We start from the raw sequence: 23,715 nt of genomic DNA on the forward strand, positions 1-23,715 counted from the left end.
GCCTTAAAATTTGAGGTCACACATTGATCTCAGAATAACGGGTACATGGGTATAGGAAATGATGGCCATTAAAATCCAAAAATTAGGCAGAATGACATGTAAATATTTGACTGTATTCTGAGTATGACCCTGTGCTGGAGTAGTGAAGAGAGCTAAACGCTTCTGAGGGATTCAGAAGGCACAAGCAAAGCAAGAGGCTGTGGTAAAAAGCAGTGAGTGTTTAGATGGATTTTAGGCCTTTGCAGTTGGACCTCAGTCTGTGCAGACTGTTAGAACTCATAGCAAAGGTTTCGGGTGCCAGTGCAAAACAGTTTCCAGCAGCAATCTGCCTCTTTACAACCAGAGATACTCCAAGACCCTTCTCTCTTGCTTTTTAATCCCTTAAATCAGTGGAACTTGGGATTCCTTCCTCTTAGACCATACCCTTTTGATTTGCATCTTCCTTGTGTTTCCAAGGCTTTCAGGGCTACAGAATTAGTTTCTTCTGGACTCTCTTCACACAGTACAAGCTCCATGGAACCCATAAGATTTGGGACCATGCTTTGCTTAGTGAAAAGCAATGCCAAGCACTATCACGATCTAGAAGCACCACAAAAGCTGGAAGCAGAGGTGACTCAGAGGGTGTGAGTGCTAGTGACGTGCTCAACTAATCCAGGGAATAACCAGCTTTGAAGAAACCATACATAAAATACCTGGCAATCAAGTAAAACATTATCAGAGGGGGAGTAATCAGACTAACTTTTGCTGGAAGACGGTGAAAAGAGGACAAACTGGTGGAGATGAGGAGACCACACTGTTGACAGCATGACCAATTTTGACATAATCTGTGCATTTTGTTCTTCTTAGTCACAAAACAAATGAGAAACAAAAAAGCCAAACTAATACAAAGCAACTCAGCTAGACATATGAAGAAGAAATGTCAATGCAAACCTTCTTGCTACAGAGAAATGCACCATAAAAAATTAAGTCCCCAGGTGAGCTCATAGGTGCTGAGATATTATTATTTGCTAGGGCTGATAAAGGAGGGAGAGAAGGTAGAGGTATTACATTTTGCAGGTAATCAAGTATGTCAGCCAGGGAGGTAGAGGAGAACTGGCACACACTATGCACGAAGAATGATGCTGGCAAAGGCCTAACTGAGAGAAAGCCAGAGTGGCTCAATGTGCTGGATTTCTGTTGCTGCAAATAAATAAATCTTCAAATAAAGTCATTAGAGAACTTCAGGGAACTTTTCCATAAGATTTCCTGCTAGAATATTGAAGGATGCTTATGTTTCACTGAAGAAAGAAGAAATTAATGGCATTCATTATGCATAAGTAAAAAACAACCTTCACATTAGGAAATGTTTCGCTTACCTGTGCAATGGCTCTTGTTTTCATACTTCTGAGAAGTTGCCTTTCTCTGAAAAGGGAGGTGAGCGGAGTATCACATATCTTCCTGAGTAATGCAACCTTTTTCCAGCTGACCTCTTTACAAAGCTTGTGTGTATCAATTTGTCTCCATTTGCCTTGCCAATCTCATCCTCGATATATGAGAAATATGGACTATGTTGATTAATCTTTTGGCAAGTCTCCTCAAATAGTGAATCAATAAATTAATAAAATGGAGAGGGAGAAAAAGAGAGAAAACTTGTCTTAAGCAAACATCTACCTCAGCAGCATTTAACAAAACCCTAAGATTTTTAGTACAGTAAGTGAATGATCCCTGCACCTGAGTGTGACCTCTCCTGCATGTGTGGGTGGAGTAACACTGCTCTCCATTGACTACTGTCTACTCTTAGGATACAATCATGGCATCATAACCTGCAGTCTATGGACACTGAAGACATAACTGGCCATACAATAAATGCAACATCCAGTTCCCCACTACAGGTTCCTCCTCTGTGTCCTTTTTTTCCTTCTCCAACCTCACTTCTCTGCATCCAGATATCTTGTGGCATCATCTGTTTAACCGTGCAGTCCCCCCATACATAAGCTACTCACAAAGCAGGAACCAAAATGTGGTTTTCCAATGTTTATGATCTCATGATCTGGGAAGGGTGAGGGTGGCTTAGTCAGTTGCGACAACAGTCTGGAGCAAGGGCAGATGCTTTCACCAGAAAAGATGGGCACTACAGTGCCAGTGCCACACAGAAGAGATGGAGTACGAATACTGTTTTATCTATATCTCTCACTTTTCTCTAAGTTGTTGAGTCCTACTGGCAAAAATGTGTAGCCAGTCAGGGCAAGGACTAGAAGGGTGATGAGATATTTGATCTCTCCTTCATTTCTGAAAAATGAAGTAGCTGGACAGCAGTGCATGCCAGGCTCACTTTGGATTCGTTAGTAAAGATGTTTTTGACATATAGCTTGTGATCATTAGCCACTATAAGCACATTAAAGGCATATCAGCATGGCATAACACTGTACCCTAAAGCAATACTCTAGGCATCTATTCACAGAGCTCTAGTATTAAATTTTACAGTTAAAATCTAGATTCAGGAGGGAGTTAGATTGTAGAGCAATAGGCTTGCAATCCCTGCAGCATTCACTACAGTATTTTAGAGTGCCAGCTTAAAAAGCACAAGATACAATGGGAAAGAAAGTGTTAGAAACACTCGATAAATTCATCTGGTTCTCGGAAAGGTATTACTTACACTGATTTTCTGTTCAGGAAAGTTTTAACCAAGGGCATACCTAAGACACTAACAAAGATAAAGTGACAGATGCTGGTTAAGCACTGATCAGGCATAACTGGAGTGCAGAAAATCTTTTCACACAAGGGCCCATTGCTTGCATGCTGTGTGAAGTGTGTTAACCTGGATCCAGAAACATAGTAAATAAATCACAGCTAGGGTAAGCATAAGGAACACTATTTGTGCACCCTCTCCCCTCAAGCCAGGACAGAATTATTTTTGCCATACTTGCCTGAATGTAAGGTATCAAGCCTGAGTCCTGCACAGACTTCCTAGTGTTCATGTTCTGATAGACACCACGACACTGAAAGTTTTCCTGGTGCAGTCTTTTCAATGTTTGTCTGCATCAAAGACTTTTAAAAATGGTACTAAGTGAAGTCTGTACCACTGAATCACTAAGAAAACATGCAAGTATGCTGTTCTTAACAAATCAGTGTTGCTAGAAGACTTTGTCACACATTTATATGTCTGTATGTTGCAGTACAATCAAACCAGTAGACTGCAACAAGGCTTTTACCATTGGTCAGATTCTACTGTCTGTGCTGTATCACCTTCCTCCAGAGGTCAGACCACACCACTCCTCCTCCATCTGACCACCTTCTCCCACACTCCTCAGGGCTATTTAACCACTTAGCAGGAATGAGCTACAGCTGCACATCATCCATGTCAATCAACCCACTGCCGCTGAGGCAAGGCCACAGATGCATGTTATCAATCCTAATCAACCCACTGCCTTCATTTCTCTACACCTGTAAGTTTCTGCTCTGAAGGAGGGGGAGTTGCAGGGTTAGAAAAGGGCAGGGAGGGCTGGTTGCCGGTGAGAAACTGTGTCATGGCTGACCTAAAATTCTAAAGATATTTAGACTTCCCTGTAGAGGGTTAACTTTGCAACATAAATTGCTCAATCCATCCATTAATGCAAATTTTTGTTTACAGATGACACATCAATAGCTGAAACTCTTGCTCTACCCAGACCCAGAAATAGTGTCTGGCAGATCTGTAAGCACTGCAGTAAACATTCTCTGCTTGGGTGAGGCAAGGGAAGACATTGCACTTCAGTCAGAAATGTAGACCAGTTCTGTAAACTCAAACTCTCCTCTTAAGTTCCTGCTGGGGCTTCACAGAGTAGTTACTTTCTTTCATGCTAGATTTATTTGAATGACCTTATTATGGAAAATGGGATTTTATATCTCAATACCCATTACATTATTATTTTTTTATTTGTTACAATGAAAACATTTCATTAAAGCCCTTATTGAATAGCTAAGTGTGAATCTTGGGAGCGAATAAAAGGAATATAATGAACCAGCCTGCACTGGAACTAAAAAAGCATGTAGAGCTGCAGAACTATAAAACACTCAGTGTGCTTGGTGCTTCATAGTAAAATGCTACAAGACATGGCTCAAGTTCACTTCTAAAATAAATAAAGGAAAGGCCAAGTTGTTCTACTTAAGGACAACACAATTTCAGGGCCAGTCTTTATCCCTTTCTTGGGGAAAAATACTACCTCCTAGATGGAGGGGAAGTGAAGTCAGTGCTACATCCCCTCTGTGACTTATTGCCATCCTCGCTCTGCCAGTTGTGCTTGCAAGGCTGAAAGGAGTGGGCTTTTTGACTCCTCGACCTGGTTTGTTCTTGAGGAGAGTCAGGGAGGCATCAGGAACAGTTTCCCCCCCAAAAAAGGTGATGGAGCCACCAGGACTTGTGCTGTTTGTGCCTTAGAAACTCAAAGGATAATCTCCCTCTGCCCCCCAGTTAATTAGTTTATTAAAATCATTATGAAGCACTAACCTAAACCATAATTCTTTCATCTTTTTAAATTATTTAAAGCCAAAATGTAGATGTAGGAAATTCAAATGTACTTAAAGACCAAGGATTTTAATTTGGTGCCCTTATTCATGTATGCTGTGGTTGCATTTCAGCAGCTAAAGAGAAGGGAACAGATTCTGCTCCCTGTTACCTCATTGTAAATCCAGAGAAATCCCACTGATTTCAGTGGCATTTATTATTGAATTACCCTGGCTTAGCTGACAGCAGTGTGGCTGGCTGTAACTCCATAGATATATATACTGTTTATATCTTGAGTCTATTGTTGATTAAATATGCACACAAATGCAACAAGCCATCAGTCAAAGAAATCACATTTGCTCTGCTGCCAGGATATAAACTAAAATCATGAAAAGCAAATGCATTCCTCTGATATATTGAATGATACTATTTCAATAGAAAGCATTGCTCTACATTATTTTAATGTGATTAGTGCCTGTGAAAGGCACTGAATTAACAGATTGGAAATGGGTGTCCACTGTTTACCGATTAAAAAACAACAGAACTCAACAGCTGGTATCCTCTATCCTGTTCTACCAGTCTTCCTTGAGTCGGATCTGGAGGTTCTCCTCCGACAGATAGATTTCGTTTGCCGCTGCTGCTAATTCTGAGGAGCATACCAACAAGAAGCTTTTTTTACAATGGCTTTCCTGAGACATGAATGTTGGCCCATTACATTTTTCATGATCTGGCCTGCTGTAGAAGCATTCAGGTGCTTTCAGGTTTTTTCAGGTCTGAGCTTGGGATCAAGAATTGGAAGTCGCACCAAGAACTATTAAAGAAAGGTCCACTACTTAAATATCCAGTTACCACCTATGCATCAAAAGTCTGCATCTTACTGGCAGGAGTAACTCTCTTGGATGTTCATATGCTTTCAGGCTGTCCAAACAGAAAGACAATGCTGAAAATATTTTATAAGAGACTTATCACAGAGAATATACAAACAGATGTGGCTAGATAGATCCTGTCTGTTCTGCCCAATTCTTATTACTAGGTTCACAGGCTCCTGTTCATCTTTGGCATCTTGTAATATTTTGGTTTTAGAGATGTTGCTGTAAAGCTTAACTGAAAATATTCATAATAAAAAGTGAGACGAATAGTCAAATATCTTTCCAGCTCTGAGCTTCCCAGTAATTCATATTTTTCTGAGCACAGTTGAATACATTGCATTTAGCCATACATTAATAATGACAATGATGTAGCACTTGGATGTAGCACTGATTTAATGTGTGTTTCTTGGTTATTCACAAATGTCTTGATTTTCCATCGTTTTGAGCACTCATACAAGGTACTTGGAATTCATACTCAGCTGAATCTTTAAGTTTGTAAAAATCTCGTCCTTTGTGGGGTTGGGTGCAAATGTCAGCATGTTCCTATATAAAATTTTGGTGAATAAAAAGAGCAAATATTTCACAGATATTCTCAGAAAGGTCTGTCCCTCATCTTTCTTTTTTGTACCTTGATTAGTACCTTGATTTTAGTAGTTAATTTTTCTGTTCTTAGTGATGTGTAATATTTATGAGGATCTGCACTGACTCATTAGAACTCTTTGGGGAATGAGCTATCACATGCCATTTTTAAAAATTATAAAATCCAGCCACACACTAAGTTTAATACCTTACTGGAAATGAATAAACACCACTACAGTCCTTCAGGGTCCTCAGAATGTTTTGCATAGAGTCAAAATATGTTGCCATTGACTGCACTAATAGCAATGCATTCATTTTTTCATGAAAGGAAAAGGAAAAGGAAAAGGAAAGGGAAAAGGAAAAGGAAAAGGAAAAGGAAAAGGAAAAGGAAAAGGAAAAGGAAAAGGAAAAGGAAAAGGAAAAGGGAAGGGAAGGGAAGGGAAGGGAAGGGAAGGGAAGGGAAGGGAAGGGAAGGGAAGGGAAGGGAAGGGAAGGGAAAGGGAAAGAGAAAGAAAAGAAAAGAATAAAGAAAAAGCTGAGATTCACTTCCCTACCTATGCATTCCCTGGACTGCTGGCACACAAAGGTTAACGAAATCTGGAAATGAAACAGTAAATGATGTCAGCAGTTAGCACCTTATCGTTTTCTTTCATCTATTCAGTTAAAGTGCAGAGCAGATAACTTTAACTATCATCTTCAGCACAAAAAATGAGAGTTCAAGGCATTGTCAAGGAGCTGTTCAGCTTTGGCTCTTAATTAAAGTAAACATAGTTAAAAACATTTCCATTAAAAGAGAAAGCCTTAACCCCTCATAACATTCTGACCACATTCAAATGAGGGTGGAATGCATGCTACCTCATGGAGAGAGCTTGCAGTATAAAATTTTGCCAGTATAGCGGCTGCCAATAAAAAATATTATGATTTTCATTACACCATGCTCATTCATCATTGGAAAAATGCAAGGATGAGATCTTCCATACAACTTCAGACATATGCCCTTGAGAGCTAAAGAATGACTTTTCAATGCAATTCCAAATGTTAATATCCCCACAGGAATGCAGATCCAACAGAGGAACCTACTACGCTATATAGCCATCATATTCACCTCAGTGAGTGAACATCATGCATCAGTGTGGTTTGATACGGTGATTTGGTACTTTGGGGCTGTGCTGCATAATCAGTAGCATCGGCAGTTCGTCCTTAGGCTCCTGTCCAACTGGATTTGACATGGGAAGAATCTCCTTGATTTTTTAAGACTTTTTCACTACATACACCACGAAACAAGCTGACACAGAACCTGAATATTTTCCTGATTTGTTTTTAAATGACTTATATTTCAAGTTATCACAAGGATTAAGTGAAATAATGGAAAAGAGAGAGTAGAAGGGACTCCATTGCCACAGAATAAGTAGAAGAGTGGGCAGCAATATGTTCTTCTTACACAGCTCTAGCATGCCACACCTAAATTACTTGGCTTGCTTCTGGCAAACTCCTTACCAGATAGGTACTGGCAATTTTGGAAGGATTATCGCTTCACGAGAGCAATTGTACTGGATTGAAAACCAGTAATAATTTATGGGATGAAAGGTTAGAAGAATTAGGGTTTCAAGATCTGGCTTCAATTTAGGAGGCATGGTAACATGCTATAGACTTTCTGAAAGGAGGTTATTTGAGGGAATGATACTTAGTACTTTTATATAAAAATACAATATAGAAAGGCAGAATCAAGAAAAAACAAATACCAGGAAAAAACAACCAACCATAACAAAACAACCACACCTTACCTGAGGCAGAATTCCCACCCCACACCCCACCCCTTGGAATAATCACCTACATGGAGAGGAAAAGACTCTGTCACATTATTCATTTAAAGGCAGCTAGAGTAGAGTGTTACTAGTATAGGCACTGTGAGGGGACAGAGCTGCTGTGCCCCTACAGAGGTATCTTAAAGTTCTGTGATGAATGTTCAGATAAGGACAAAGGTATAAAAGAATCTGGATGCTACTTATATTTACTTAGTTTGTCTTGCTTTCAGCAAGAAAGCAACAAAATTAGCCACCTGATGATACAGGGGGGGGAAAGGAACAAGAAAGGCACATAGCTGCTGTCTCTACTGGTGCTAGGCAAGTCAGGGACAGATTTGCTGGGTTGGTTCAGGGAACCCAGCTCTCCCAAGTAGGGATACGTCTCCTGGCCCCTTAGCAGCAGTAGGGAAGCCTTATGCTTCTGGACCAGTGTAATAGCTGCTTTCCAGTCCTTTGACCAGCTGCTCCAAATATAGCAAGCTCTTGCGCAGCTATGATGTCAAATAGGCAAAAAGTCAGCCTCTCATCTACTTAGCAACTCTGTCTTGCATGCATGATGGTGTATAAGTAGGAACAAGGGGTAGAACTCCCTGTTTCCATCGAGGCTCTATCCCAGCCTGCAGTGGTGCAGCTGTGCTGGATCACCCGCTTTCCAGCCATCACATTCCTCCACTATGTTAAGAGTCCGGGTCTGATGGCAGTCAGGGTGAAGTGCACAACAATTTGTGACAGAAACAGCAGTCTGCTTGGGATGAAGCTAAGCCCACAGCACCTATTTACTCTGTTACCTAATGGTCTGATCCTTTAAACAATTTTTATGCTTGGATTAATGGCAGACTGACAATCACACTGAATCCATGGGATTGTCTACCGCTAACTACCAGCATAAGTGTTTGCAGGAGTGGGTCCTAAATCCCTTTGTGATGGTCAATATCTTTCAACCTGAATGACACTAAGCTAACACGCATTCAAAGACAGATTGCAGTCTGATGTTTTTCTGAATCAGGTGACTAACATGGTTTGGGGCTGATTCCTACTGACTTCAAACCTTCATGTATCCTCTGTGCCCATTCTCTGATTTTCGTGTCACTAGAAGGCAGGTCTAATAAATAGAACAGAAGTTTGGATTTCATGATTTCCTGCATTTTAATTTCACATTTCAGAATAGCTTTCTCTGTAATCTGATTTATTCATCATAGAACCGGACAGGGTGTGAGAAATCATTTTGGTTTTAGCAATAACTGGGACCCCAAACACAGACCAAAATGTTATTATGTCAGGTGTGTATAATTCAGAGGAAGATGACAGCTCTTAACTTTAAAAACAGGAAAGGTATGTAGGGAATGATTGAGGGGATGTGGTAATGCTAAGAGACTGCTGTAGATCTTTAGTAGGCCTTAGGATGCTGTATAACTTCAGCTTTTATGCCAAGGCCAAAAAGAAATGAAAGGAAAGATGGATTAAAGGAAATGGTCATAGACAAGAGACTGTAGAAAGAATTAACTTTTCACCTTCACAACTAGAACTGACCACACACCAAGAGCAGACTGGTTTAGGTAACCACAGGATATAAAACTCAGATTAAGGGTTAGACCTAGTCTGCCCAAAGGCAAGATGACAAATTAAGTACATGCACTTGCCATAATTAGAAAACAATAAGAAGGCTTTGCTTCAGCCTAACCCTGTTCTTGCTTTGAACCTCTGTTCACATTGAGGTTCCCACCTGCAGAGGTGAGACACCTGTGCTTCCTTCAAATGCAGCAAATGAGGCCCAGGCAAAATTTAGCTCTAAAATACCGCAGCAAAATAATCTTTCCTAGCAGCTTAAAAAATGCTGCTAAGTATAAATGTCACTAGTATTTTTTTAAAATGTATTTATGTTTATAAAATTAAATTTTATGTAAATTTGTTAATTAAATGCTTGTACTATACTCTTTTAAATTAATTCACTGTATTCTTTGATTAATAGCTTCAGTATTTTAAGATAAATTATTCTAAATACTTCAGCTTTTAGTTTAATGATCTTTTGAAACCTTTTGGTTCCTAGATCATGCTGGGGCATTCATCTCTCTCTCAAAGCAGGGTAAGTTGCACCCGTGTCATTCTTGGGAGTTGTTTGTCTAACTCACTTGAGAACTCTTACTGCTCTTCAGCAAACTTCCGTGATCATCAAAAGTTACTTTCTCCACCTCAGTTTTATCACAGCTTATGTTTCATCTGTTCACACTCACACACATTAAACTCTTCTCAATTTAGGACAATTTCCAAAGTTCACTAAGGTCAATGGAATCACTTGCTCTTATTTTAATAGAATCAGGCTCTCAGAGATGAAAAACTTATTTTATGCATTTTTGCTGATCGCTGCAAGGTCATTCCATTTAAAAAAGAAACTTTCCTAAGCAAACATCACAATCTGTGGATGGGCAATGATGTTTACCTTAAAATGGATTTGTGAACAGAACAAAACCTTTTTTTTTTTTCTCCACAGGTAGAACCTGGTCATAATAAAATGCAGAATATGGTTGAAGTTGTAACCAGAAATGAAGAAAATTAACTTGCTTTAAAAACAAAGGGAGCCGTACAGATGATAGGATTTTCATATGTATTAAAAACTTCATGTAAGTATAAACCAGAACTGAATGTGTTTTAACATATTGCTCACTGAACGAGTTTTGTCTCTGTGAATTGTTTGGGATTAGGCTGTGATTTTCTCAAACGAATTTGCTCTTACTGCTTTACTGACAATGCAGTCTGAAGAAGTCTTGATCTGCAGTTCCTATTTGAGCTGTGTTTGCTGAAAATATAATTACATATTACATTTCTTTTGTCTGATTGGGGGAGTGGTGTTAACTGTTAGACACAGGTTTCCAGTGTCAGTAATATGGTTAGGATTTTAAATTCAGCTGGGGGCAAGTTGCTGTATGATCCAAATCACACTGAAAAGCCATCTACTACAGCAGCACTGGCGTGTAATCATGTTGCTCAGTGGTAACCCAGAAGTTGCAACCTTGGTCATAAAGATGTTCCGTGGGCTGAAAGTAGTGAAAGAACAAGGAAAGCTCTGCAATCCCTAGTTATTGACTTATGTTCTGGACTAATTACTATATTTTATTTTTACAGTTTGTTTTTTTTGGTTTTGTTTTGGGGTTTCTTTGTGGTTTGGGGTTTTTTTTTGTGTTTTTTTGTTTTGTTTTTTAATAAGGAGGATTATAGGCACAATCTAAACTCTGCGTCTAGGGAAATGGATTTTTAGATCCATGTTAATAATTGCCATTATTTTCCTTATTAGTTATTAAACATTACATTAATAATGCTATTATCAAGGGATCAGAATCCAAGTTGTGAGGCTTAGAATTTAAAGATATTTATCTTATTTTATTATTTATGTTCCATGGTATTTTAATAAGGTTTCCCCTTCACCTTCCTTTACATAATTGCTATATATTTATAACATTAATTCAAAATTAATGGACATCTATTTATGGGAATTAATTTTGTTTCTATAATAAAGCTGCTAATGAAACATATTGGTAGGTTTGTACTGTGGAACCAATTATTTCCTACCATATCTGTAAGTAACATTACAGACCAGCTTGCAGTTATGTTCCTGAACATAATTGTTACTAGATTCTGTGCATGTTTCCTCAAAAACATTAGCAGCCTTCAGTCTAGGTGGTTCACCCACAGACTTTAAAGGAACCATTAGGATGTCCTTTGGATATTTAAGAGTTCAGACTGAAGACTGTGTATTGAAACCGTTCACAGAACTTCCAAAAAATACAGAAATACAAGATCTTTCAGGGATGGAAGATACAGGGGAAAAAATATATTTTAAAAAGTGGTTTGATAAATCAAGTTCAGTTGACTAATATTAACCATCCCCACTTGTTTCTCTATCAACTCACCTCTCAAATAGTGTTGTGGCACTGAACAGCGAAAAGTACTTTTTAGGAAGTCTGACATGAACAAAAGACAACATGACAGAAAGATAAAATAGCAAATTATTGTTCATAGAAGCATGCATTATGGTGTTCTATTTGGATCACCATCATTATGTGATTCATAACATTTCATTCTGTAATTCTTAAACCAGAGGAAATTTTTCTTCCTTGCTAAGCAAGCAACACAATGTGCAATTACCTCTAGCTCAATTGAAGTACCAACTTGAGCAAGCTGTCTATCTGCTAGAGGGAGTCTACATGGAATTTTCTTTGATAGACATCGTACAGATTTCAGTGGTATACCTTCTCAAGTGATGTGAACCTGAGCTACATCTGGTCTGTGGTACCCTCAAAGTGACAGAGACTTGTAACAATATAGTGCCTGGTTTATGATGCTCTCAGAAGTCCAGGTTTTGGGTCTTGCAGCGGAGTGGATCATCTCCCTCTCTCTCTTGGGATGACATTCAGCTAATGTCTCAAACAACAGTGATCAAATCAGAAAATATCCTTTGACAGATGTGCCATGTGGGACAAGTCTGGTGTGGATAGTGAGTGAGGTAGAATGAATTCTTTCCTGGTAATAGTCTTATGCCTGTCCATGTGCATTTTAATGAACCCTATTTTAGCAAACATAAATACCATTGTTCATAAAATTATCATCTTGGTCATAAAATTACCTTCCCCTTTTTAAAATTCAGTTGAAGTATTTGACTCAGTGACCCTCCATGACAGAAATCCCACAGGCTGATTACATGCTGTGTGAAGTATTATTCTCTCTCTTTTGTTTTACATTTACCTGTCATTAACTTCAAGTGACCCTCCTGTTGTTCTGGTGTTCTAAGGCACAGTTAAAAAGATGGACTGGCTAGTTTTTAACTCGACCCTTTATCATCTTAAATGCTTTAATTAAATCCCTTCTAGTGTTTCTTTTTCACCACTAAATCACCCCAGCTTTTGCAACCTTCATATGCAAATCTTGCTATATCCCTAACTCTTTATCTTCTGGACTTCCACAATTTTAAAATTCTTTTACTGTTTATATCCTGAATTCTGTATTTCATGGCAAGGCTCATCTTGTCCACTACTCCAGAAGCAAATATTTTTTATTTGTAACATGGAATATGAATCACTTGATGTATAATCTGAAACTGATTTTACATTCCTTGACACTGATCACCTCTGGTGTGATAGGATTGTTCCTCAAATCAGGCACGGTCATACAGAATAAGAGGGTATACAAGGAACCAGACATAGCTTGCTTTCCTCTTCTCAGGATCTGTGTGGTCATGTCTTCTAGAAAACTGAACAGGAGGTGGCTTGCTCTGCTGTGCATGGAGGAGTATGGTGTCATGTACGGTGTCTGAGAATTGTCCACTTTCTCTTCCACCCAACATTTGCTACATGGGTGCAGTTAAGGGAATATTACCCCCAGATTTGTTTTCCTTAATCTTCCTGAAATGCTGGGAGGGATTATTCTCTCTAAGTCTCTGACTCACACATTTTGCCTTTCAAACCACACAGAACTCTGCCTGACTCATTGACTGGACTCTGTGACAGAAGCAGAAACTCATTATGTTCATTAATTTTCAGGTTTAGAATCTGTGCCCTTGACTAGAAACTGCATGAATTTTAAGACCAAGACCATATTTTCGAAGGCATTAAAGCACTTCAGAAGGCATATAAACAAGTATTGAGAGTCAGTTTCAAATTCAAAAAGCCCCTCCCCAAATGCACAGCTATTATTCACAATTCCTGTTGATATGTAACTTCATGATAACACAGTTCTGTGGCAGTAACATATTTTTAAGTGTGTAATAAACATTGAAAACATGCCAAAGTGATGCCTACCACCGGATTTAAAAGCAATTGTTTATGTTACTCTGCTTGCTTTTGGATTTTTTGCTTCAAGCTTTGCTTTATGTCTACAATAAGTCCTCCAGAGCTTAGAGAGCAACACGGCTGTGATCTTTCTTGCAGAGAGCTAACGTGCTTAACTGCACGCCTGTAGCATGTGGAAAGCTCTTACCCATCAGACAGTGCATTGCTACCCAAGTGGTGAAGGCCCTCCAATCCCTTGGCATCCAAAACAAGCACAGCATAGATATTCGCCCAGTGTGGCAACAAAGCTTTTGCATCCTGGTAGTTAAAATCAGGAGCACTTTCCATGCATCAACAGCGTATTGTAGGAAACAGTGGGATATTTTCTCTCTTACTCTTCAAACACACCAAATGTAAACTGTCTGAACCACAACAGTTGTCTTTGTGCGTATGAAACCAGCAGAGCAAAGAAAGACCCTATGAAATTGCTGTGGTTAGTGGCTTGGTGGGGGGTGGGGGGTGGGGGGTCTGGTGAGGCAAGAAACTCACTTTTAATCAATGTGATAATCGATGACATACGGCATCATACTCTTGCCTGACTCCAGTTTTTCCCTGCACACTGCAGGCCTCAGTGGCTTCCCCATTTTTTTCCCCTCCCTGCCCTTAGCAGGCCAACTAGAAATCTGTCAATTGGTTTTTTAATACACATATATTTGAAACCAGACATACGTCTTCAAAGGAGCCTGCAGTTTAACAGGGGAAGGATTGCTTAACAGATGCAGTTTGTTGAGGAGGTTGTGACAAAATGCACATGCCTTTGCTGTGTTTTTCCATACTGGTTGGACTCCATGCATGGCCCCATGATGCCACCAGCCAACGGTAGCAAAAAGCTGAGTCAGGCAATCATATGCTATGCTTTATACTTGTATTTTCATGAACTGCAATGCAAGCAGTGTGAATGAAAATCATGTGTGTTCTTCTGATCCTGTGCTCCTTTTTCATCTATTAACTTTGGATTCATAAAGCAAAGGCTGTGCTGTAGATCCTTTGACTGGGATTTGTGTTTGCTTCTAAGAAGAGCTTTTACATCTTGTATTTTGTCTTTTACTGGCGGCACAGGCAACGCAAGGTGTTTGCTCACAAGGCTATCTTGAAAACTTGCATTTTACGCAGAAAGTCCTGCAGATCTGTGACTTTGGGGTTTTTGGGAATGAGAGCTGAAAGCCACTGTTTACAGCTCTTTTCCTCCTTCACACTTGACTATCTGGATTTAGAATTTCCTTGCACTCACCCAACATAATTTTGGGGAAACTTCTCTGTAAATGAAAGGCACAGTCTGTGAAGTTACAGGGAACCTTAAATTTTTACTTTGAAGTCCAGATTTTCAAAACCAAGGAAAAAAAGTTCCCTTATATTCTTTATTTTTGTTGAAATACCATCTTTTTTTCCCTGATATTTTTGTTACTATTTTTGTCACCATTCTACAGCTAAGAAACTTGAGACACATGAATTCAGTCAAAAATTGTTTAAGGTAACTGAGCTATACATAAACTTAGGTAGATACTGGAAACAGAAGATTTATATTATTTGGGTATCTGCTAAGCTATAGATTTTCTTGAGTAGTAATGAAGTATTAGGCAGGGTGACAGAGAACGAGCCATGATGCACAACTCTTGGGACTGGAGTTTAATCTGAGTTCTTCACACCAGCTTGGTAAATTATTTATTCCATGTTCTTCCCTCTCTGTAATCCTGTTTCTCCATCTGTGAAGGGAGTAATGACCCCAACTTCCATTGTGTTGATACTGATGCACATTTTATATAATTCTAACCAACTTCCTAAAGGCACTGCTCAATGACTTGATGAGATGGAGTCTCCAAGGGATTACTCCTGGAAGCTGTGCTGACAGATGTTTAAAATCCAAGTGGATAGGGAAGGATTTTCCTTTATTTTGGGAGAAATTTTCTTGGTTTTCCACCAGGAAGGGAGAGAAGATGAAGCAGAAAGTCTCTTCTGAGTATGTATCATCAGAATGTAAGGAGACAAAATCAAGGCTGAGATAGCACTGGAAGGAGTATTGCAGTGCCATGATCTATGGTTCTGTCTACGATTTCTTCCATGTCTATGGTCAGCTCAGACCTTAATTTATGATAATAAGACATTAATATAGTTTACAGACAATCCAAAAAGCTCCCATGTATTGCAGCAGCACAGAATATTATCTGAACTCTGCGGGGATACTACTAGGTATTCTTTTCAGTTTTTCACTTGTTCTTTTTCATCAGCAATGCCATCTATTTTTTACCTGTAGTGTGTTTTGTATTTAAGTATAGCCTTCCTTCCGCAATCTGCTAACAGCAACTGGCTTCCTCAGGTTGGTTGTATTTGCATTTGTTTGGTTCCTACAGCTTCCCCAAGCAAATACTAGGACTGTTTCCAGACCAACTATGTAAATGTATTCCCCTGTGTATGTGACAGTTTCTCTTATCTGTAGAACACCCACCGATGTAAGACTGCCCAGGCTACCCCTGGGCTACCCTTCGTGAGCCTCTTTCCTTCCTCTGCTTTCTACTTACTGCAGAGATTTTGCCTGGACAAGCATTCAGAAGTTTACTAGCTGAAGCTAAGTCTCCTTTGGAGCTGAGGTCTATGTGTAGGTAAATTGAGATGCTTAATTCAATAATACAACTACTTTGCAGAGTCATATGTAGACCACAGAAGGTTATATAATACTGAAATTTAATCAAATGTTGTTAACATGCTTAAACTAAAACCCTAACACATACTTATATACACTTCTCATGTGTTCATAAAATATGTCAACAGTTTCTGCAAGTCATCAGCCTTTAAGTAATTCAAGCCCTGGATAGTTTTCTTACCAATGTTCCCTAGGAATTGGGCCATCTAAGACAGAGGTGTTAAAGAGCAGAAACCAGATGACAAAATCAATAGACTGTATTCATGAAAGTAGGCAATTACAGAAACGTATAAGGTTACTATGTCCAGAAAAGAGCTGAGCTGCCTTCTAGTCAGATAGCATGAGCACGAGTGAGACTCTAACAAATAGTTCTTATTTTGACGGTCTCAAAATGATTGAACTTTTTCTCATAAACATGGGACTGCTTTTACCTTAATTCAAAACAATGTCTTATGTGAAAATGAAAACAGACACAAACATGTTCAAATAAAGATTATCTTAGTCTTCACATAATTTTTGTGCCCTTCAAAACAGGAGATTTATTTACTATTGACCATGTAATGCAATATTTAGAGAGGTAACACTGTCGTCATTCTAGTGTCTTGCCTCTACAAAGCCCATAGAAACTGATCTCATGTATTCGTGCTGCTGAAACTAGAGGTCTGGTATTTGACAGTGAGTTGCTGAACTCATTCAACTTTTCTTTGTTCCTTTCTTTTGTTTCAACTTAAACCTTCCAAGGTATGTGCAATGGTCACCAGTTGTAATGTTTGTGTGTTTCCATGTGTTTATGCATCTATATAGCACACATATACTTTTCATCTTTAATAATAAAAAGTATAAACCAATAAATCATGTATCATTACTACAAATAATCTCCACTAGAAAGTGGTTCATAAGTTATGAAAGGTAGAACCTCAAATGAGTCAGGAAGGTAATTTGCCTTTATTTATTACCACTTTGCCCAACAGGCTTCTGATATATTGAATTCTTTAGGGTTTTTATTAAATAACCTCCGGTGAAGAGCTTCAGGTCTCTGGCATCCTTCTCAAGACACATCATGTCGATGGTTAATTTGAATTTCAGTATGTTATGGAGTGCATGAAGTTTGCATGGAAGTTTTTTGTGTTCAGGCAAGAAGCCTGACTTTGTGGCTGGCTAGCAGGGACAGAAACGTTGTGTCTTGGACTTTACACTAGTGCAAATAAAGGTGGCTCTTTTGAAAGCAACAGTATTGTATTGAAGAAACATAGGTACAAGTAAGGAAATTGTATTTATTTTGCTGTTTTTTCTCAACAAAGACACTTTTGCCTGCCCAGCTCTGTGCGATACACAAGCAATAATATAAAACAGTAAATGTGACTGACTCTTTGAAAAAAAAAAAAATCAGGTAAACCTCTGGCCAGTAGTCAGGTATATGAATCTTGCTGTACACAAGCATGGGGACCGAGATTGTTATTGTAACAAGATGTAAATACGGAGATTAGGCAAGGCCTCACAGAGTCAGGACATTGTGCTGGAATTACGCAAGTTAGAGTAGATTACATGATTTCAGATTTTTTATATGAAATACTCCCACATACATAAAAAAGTATGTGACAGATATTAAAATATATATATATATATAAATATTACCTGCCTGCTATATTGATTGCCTCATGTGATGCTCAGAGGACACACAAACTTATTAATAGCAATTTCTAAACAGGTATGAAAAAGTTTGCTGATGTGTTTTTGGAATAAGTAATACAAAAATATTATGACACTGCTCTTCAAATTAACAGGGAAATTCTGTAGTAAATGAATAGATATTAATTCCCATGGTAAGTGCATTTCTGCAGAAACTATTGTACTACTACAGTGGCATACAGTGGGTGGTGTAGGTTAGTGCTGGTCCAGCAATGCTAGCTACTCCTTAGGTGGTGTTACCATAAAGTAATTTTGACAATTTTCTTAATAACGTTTTTCTTTGAAAACAATGTGTGGGGTGTTTTTTTTCCGTAAATTGTATTGTCTTTAGGAAGATAACATTCTCTTCATCCACTGAAGATATACAATTACACTGCTTGAACTTTTCTCCAAATCCCACTCTATACCAAAAAGCAAATTTTATTATTTAAGTTCAGTATTAATCATACTTCACCATATATGCTGCTCTAGTTTTAATTTATTTCAGTGTGTGCCTATTCACAAAATGTAGCTTAACCTTATGACATTCTCACCTATATTAATGACCCATCAATTTTAAACCAAGTTCACAATCTGTTCAGGCTCACAGGAATCTTTCCCTTTGACCTGAAAGGATTTCAGATCACACTAAATCCCTGACATAACTTTTAACATTTCCCTCACTATTCTTCTGTTAGCAGACAAGCAGCTTCCAAGCAATATCTTTGAGAAGATTGTGATCGGTCATTTAAAAGCACTCTTCATCTTGCATTCAGGGTCAGCTATATCATGGCTCAGAAAGACAACAGTTGCTTTTTTTCTATGGCTATTTGACACACCATTGCCTTATTTAGACAAATGTGAAACCTCTGATATCCTATATTCTTGACTGAAACCCAAAGGACTGACATGAAAAGGAATCAGTTATGATTTTAAAAATAAAAAATAATCTAGAACTTTCAAAACAGCTCAAATTAGGAAATTGCTTGTCTGCCAGGTGTTTTCTTTGCAGGAAAGGTTTGGTACATACATTTGGTGAGTAATTCAGAAGACATTTGGATAGACTTCACAACCTTCTGCAACTTTTCCAGACCTGTTTGAACTTCTGATGAGAGGTGCCTAGACTGCAGGTTTTAGATCTATCCACTCAGCATTATCTTTTTATTTTTTTTTTTTCTCTAGATTATGGCATGATGCCACATCTGTTCCAAAGGTCAGTGCTAAAATCAAGCCTTGGAGAGAAATTCTGCATACATGAATCTAAGACTATTCTCTTGTTATTATAGGTGGCTGGGGCACAGAGCATATAGATGTCTTACCAAGCAGGATACAACTTTTAGCGGTGTGAAGGGTTTGGGGTCATTTTTGATCTTTGTTTTCATTTCACCTGGTTGCTTGTATTCTCATTGCCTTGGTAACAAAGCTGAGTTGAAGCTGTGTTTTTTTTATTTTTACATTTCAATATGAGCAGGCTTGCTGCTTCATTACATGAGCATTCCCAACATGACTTGGTACTCACATGCTCAAACAGTATTTGTCTCTCTTCTTCCTAACGTCTCCCTTAATTTTATTACTTCTCTCTTAAATCTCAGGAAGGCCGATTAGATCAAGCACAGTGCAGGACTAACATGCTATAGAGCTGCTGGGTTGAGAATGGCCCATGTCCAGCAGTTCTGTATGTGGATAAATGCAAATAAATGTTGAGAGCTTCTGCATGTAGTTCTGGTAGCCTGGCCTACTAGAAGTGCCACACAAGGAAATTGGGATTTGGAATGGAATTTTTGCCTTTTGGGGAGAAAAGGCACATACTTGGTAGCCCATGGGATGATTTGTAGCAAAGTGAGTATGAACTGTAGGGCTTTGCCTGTTATAATGAAAAGACATAGTGCTTTGAAGTCATTATTAAAACAGTAAACATCTTAGTCTGAATTTAGTCTTGGAAATTGTAAACGAAATTCTTTCAAGTGAAGGGTAAAAATAAAGCGTGGCTGTATCCTGATATGGAAATTATCAGCATTATGTACTTCATCTTCTAGAGTGAGATATCTGGAGTTCTGTCTTTATGGTATGACTTCTCCCAATAATACAATGGCTTGCATTTTTTGCTTGTCCTCTCTCACTCAAAAACAATGATTAAAGTGTAAAACCAAACAAAAGGTGTTTTCATGTTGCTTCCCTTTTCCAGATTTACCTCAGAAAAATGTTCTGTCCTTACATGGTGGGTTTTTTCTCTAGCTGGCATTCAGTTTTGAAGTTATGTGAGTTAAATACTGACATTACTATTTTCAAGTGAAGTCCAGAGATCACCCAAGCTGCAGCCTTGCTTGGATGCACCAACACCATCCATGACCCAGACTTCCTGGACTGATACCCTCAGGCCCGAAAAGCAGCCCAGCAGCATTGGTTATAGTTGTGGTCAGCTAAACTGGGGTATGGCCATGCTCTGGTTTTTCATAGAAGCAGGTGACTGTAAACCACCCTGTTCATACTGATGAAACGCCTCAAGCTCATCGCTTCACCTTCTCAGCTCAGCTTCCATCCTTCCCTCCAAAATGGCCCAGCTGTACATAAAGACACACGCTTTTCAGGTTGTGTTTCTGCTACAACACAGCTATGCTAACCAATAAAGCAAAATCTTTGAATCCAGCAGAAAGACAGGGAAATGGCATAAATTATTTTACCATTTCATAAGAATGACTCAAACACATGCATTTTCAATTCACTTGGCCCAGGGTACGTCCCATTTAAATGAGAGATTTACCATTGGGTTCAATGGAAAAAGAGGAAGGCTCTGCTATTTAAAGCTATCATCCTATTACGATAAATACGAAACACAACCAAAACTTTTACACTGTGATTGTCTCACTATGTTTGAACATGGCCTCATCATGGCATTGTTTTAACAGAGTGAAGGTCAGGTTTGCATTTATAAAGATGTTTCAGGTGATTTTTATTTTCAGATGAAAGAGAACAGTATGGAGAATATGAATTAAAAATACAAGAAAAATATAGTCCTAAACTTGGTGTCTTTTAGATTTGTTTCTGGTCATTAGACTACCTCAGTAGTATCAACTAAGAATGACAGTAATAATAATAAGGTTTAGAAAGTATATCTGTGTTGTAGAGATTAGAAACCCCAAGAAGCTATCCAATAATTTCTAAAAGCATTTGTGGGTTTGGAATATGTGAGGAGAAGCTGTGCCAAGATACTTATATCTGAAATTTCCCCCATTATACACTGGGGTTTTAGAATAGTCTTCATACTTGAGCTTATAAAGCACTCAGGAGCCTTTCCTAAGAGCAGGTGCTTTAAGATGATGTTTTTGTTTAGCATGTTAAATTATTTTTAAGACAAGATCAGATATGATTTTTTCCCCATTGAAATCCAAAATCTACATAATTCAGTCAATAGACACCAATGAACTGTCTTTTACTAATCTTGGATGATTTTGCAATTTGTCTTAATCTTTCAAGCAAAATCCTGTCTCAGTCAATCCTTCTCCAACATTTGCTCCCACTAGATACTGCAAGTGAACCTCTGACTTGGGAATTCTGCTTTTAGGGTAGTTTTGAAATACTAATTAAAAAAAAGTACCCGTTAGAATGCATAAACAGTTCTTGGAGCACCACACAACTTTTCTTCCACAGAGAAGTGCCTAGAGTACTGGGCTATAGCTGGGCTCCTGTAGAGGAATTATAGAGGACTGTATGGAAAAAATATTTGCAAAAAAGGTTGTGATGATTGTTAAAAACATAAGGTATGAAATGTTAAAAAGAAAAAGAAAAAAGGGGGAAGTGTAGAGGAATGAAGCTGGGTTAATTATCATTGATGATATACAGCTGTGGGCTGGCTTCCGGGGGCGGTGGGTTGGCCGATGTAGATAAGGTGCAGCTGTGGCTGGTTCTGTTCAGTGGTGGGGCAGCCAATGGAGAGAGAGCAGCTGAGGAAAAAGGTGAGAGAGGAAGAAGCAAGAGAAGAGTGAGTGGGCCATGGATGAGGAGAGACAAGGAGAAGGCAGCAGAGGGACTGGCATGAAGAGTGTGTGGGTATGAGATGGTAAAAGATCTTGTTGCAGCTTGATAGTTCACAGAGTGCTGCGACAGGTTCCTCCCTCCAGGGAATTTAAATGTGGGTCTGTGGATCCCAAAGGAAGCTGAGCATGAGGAGGCAGAGGGTTACTCCGCCATGCTTGGATGGACACAGGCCTGAGCAGCAGGGCAGAGCTCTCCCGACTTGGGCAGTGTGATTTAAGCATATGCTTCTGTGTTTAGACTGCTGTGGGCCTACATTTTGATGGGAGCAACTCTGATCTATACCTTTGTTCAGGGCTGCGGGAAGCAGAAATGTATGTAGAGGAATGTTACTTCTGCAAATCTTGACCAAATTAGTTAATTCACAGGGATGTAAGAAAGTTGAAATGCAGGCAGCTTCAGTCAAATAAACTGAACTGTACTTATGGAAAAGAAATAGAGCAGATCTAAGATCAATGGCCTGGAGTTGACATAATATTTTGAGGAATAATCAGGAGTCAGGCCTCGGAGAAGGTGAGCTGAGAACCTACATTTTCCACTGAAGCTAGCATGGAGTTGGAGGTGTTTGAGAGCTGCTGGGACCAGACTCATTGTTTATGTTACTTTTCTCATGCTTCTCATTTAAAGGCAGATCTGGAATAAATTAAGGCTTAAAGAATTTTGAAAAAAATAATGGATTGGCAAGCTGGTAGTGCATTAAAAGTGGGGGTCTGCAATGAGACAAAGAGCTGCAGTCTGGCACTACAGGGAGATGGAGGATGTGAAGAAGTCGTCCAGTAAAAAGAATCAACTCCAATATGTACATTTTCAACAGAGAATGTGTGTTCTAATGAATAGAAGGATATCTATGGGGACTTCTCTGATCTGTGGTTCATTACTCATATTCCCTCCTCAGATTTCACCCATATTGACAATAAATTTAGTAAGAAGACCAAAGAATCTTGTATTTGTTAAAGTTTCATGCCATCATCAACATATTCTGCTCTAAGACTTAAGTTACTTCTCCCCACTGCAAATAATAGTTTCCATACTTTCAATACCTCAAGGGGGTTTGAAAATGACTAATTGATGGTTTTTCCCTGCTTTAAATCATTACTGTATTTCGGACTTAGAAATGTGTGGCTAAGTCAGCTAGTCATCAAGTGAGGAATTAGTCTCCCTAGTGCCAACAGTAAATTCTCCAGTTCACTCACCAACCAGTTGAACAAGCTCCTCAATATTTAACCACGTCAATTGTAAACAGGCAGATTCTTTGCCTGTGTTGTTTTCTCTGGAGAACCTAAATCTTCCTTGTCAAAATATGTGTGTTATAATGGACATTCAGCTGCTTCCCTTCTAATGATGAACTTTTTCACATTGTATAAGACAACACCTGCTGTTGTCATGCATCCGTTAAAACCCCATCCGTACAGCCATGTATAGAATACAGTGGCTGGCTGGGAGCTGCAAACTTCCAAGGAACTTGTTTGTGGTGATGGGGTGGTTTTTTTCCTCTCTTGAGTGTTGGGTGCATAATATTTTCAGGTAACTGACTACTGTGTGATATTTAATCATCTCCACTGCCTCCCAGTAATCACTTTTATTGCATTATGCTAGTCAGCATATTCTGTGCACTTTAATATACATGAGGTTGAGGGAGGAATATTTTTCACTGAAGGCTTTATGGAAAATTTTGCATTTATTGATTTCTGTTAAAAAACCCCACTGTTATTCTTAGAAAATCGATGAAAATGATTGCTGTGGCCATATTTGTTCAAACAAACAAATAATACAGTATAATGACAGAGCTATCTCTCATTTCCACATTTTACCTGGAGAAGGAAAACATTTGATCTGGAAAGCC

The sequence above is a fragment of the Falco peregrinus genome, chromosome 1 (assembly GCF_023634155.1).
Source record: "Falco peregrinus isolate bFalPer1 chromosome 1, bFalPer1.pri, whole genome shotgun sequence".
Lineage (NCBI taxonomy): Eukaryota > Metazoa > Chordata > Aves > Falconiformes > Falconidae > Falco > Falco peregrinus.